Source organism: Petaurus breviceps, unplaced genomic scaffold (assembly GCF_028583685.1).
Source record: "Petaurus breviceps papuanus isolate PSGF00001 unplaced genomic scaffold, PetGlider_PUasm1.0 90444, whole genome shotgun sequence".
In the NCBI taxonomy this organism is placed as follows: Eukaryota; Metazoa; Chordata; class Mammalia; order Diprotodontia; family Petauridae; genus Petaurus; species Petaurus breviceps.
Genome location: NW_027187256.1, coordinates 1,048,211 through 1,049,000, shown reverse-complemented (window position 1 = coordinate 1,049,000; position 790 = coordinate 1,048,211). Strand labels below are relative to the sequence as shown.

Genomic DNA, 790 nt, shown 5'->3' with positions numbered 1-790 from the left:
TGGTAACAACTATGTTGTGACTTTTTTCTATATAAACACTGAGATATGTATGCTTAGGGCTGCCTGATTTGGCTACCCCTGGCAGTCCCCAGGTTAACTATGCTCCACAATAAATTTCATTTAAAATGATTAATGGTCTCATGGATCCTGGAACAAATAGAGAGCACCTATGCTGGTATTTTGAACCTGGGAAGTTGCCTTCTTTTGGTATTACATTACATTATGGCGTAGTCTGTAAGGAGTACAAAGCATAGTGCCTCTATTTGTTCCAGGATCCATGGCATTTAGATTGAGATTGTAAGGCCAAGGATCCTGGAGGGGTGGAATGTGATAGTAATGGAATGTGGAGATTCCCCTGTATTGGGCTTGGTTTTCAAATTGATTGTATTAAAACCCAGAGCTTGTTAATCCCACCTGTGGGATGGACTTTTTGATGTGAAAAGAAAGTCCTGACTGGGAGGAGCTGGTGACGTAGATTTGGAGAGACACTAGAGAGAGGCGGAAGCTTTTTTTTTTTTTGGTAGCAGCACCTCGTGGAGAGAGAGAGACTAAAAAAATTGCTGGTGGCCGCTTTGAATTGCCCTGGACTTTTGAGACCTGCCCCCTGAGCTGCCAAGGACTGAGGAGACATGGCTGTTTTGCTGGTACTTTGTCTGTCTGTTTTGATGTTATTTTGCCAGATTTGTCCACTGGTGAAAGACTGTCCTGTTGAAGAAGTCCTGGAACCTGGCATTTGGTTAAGAAGGCCTGAGACTGTCCTGCAGACAGAGAGTGAATACTGTCCACTGGT

The 790-nt window shown here is 43.8% G+C and overlaps 1 long non-coding RNA gene across 1 annotated transcript in view; it reads left to right on the top strand.

The window, feature by feature from the left end:
• The first annotated feature begins 295 nt into the window (after positions 1-295).
• LOC138177715 (uncharacterized) overlaps positions 296-790 on the top strand; it is a 1,162-nt gene continuing 667 nt past the window's right edge. The window contains exon 1 of the long non-coding RNA XR_011172551.1: positions 296-716. This is a non-coding gene — a long non-coding RNA (uncharacterized lncRNA). The remainder of the gene's footprint in view (positions 717-790) is intronic.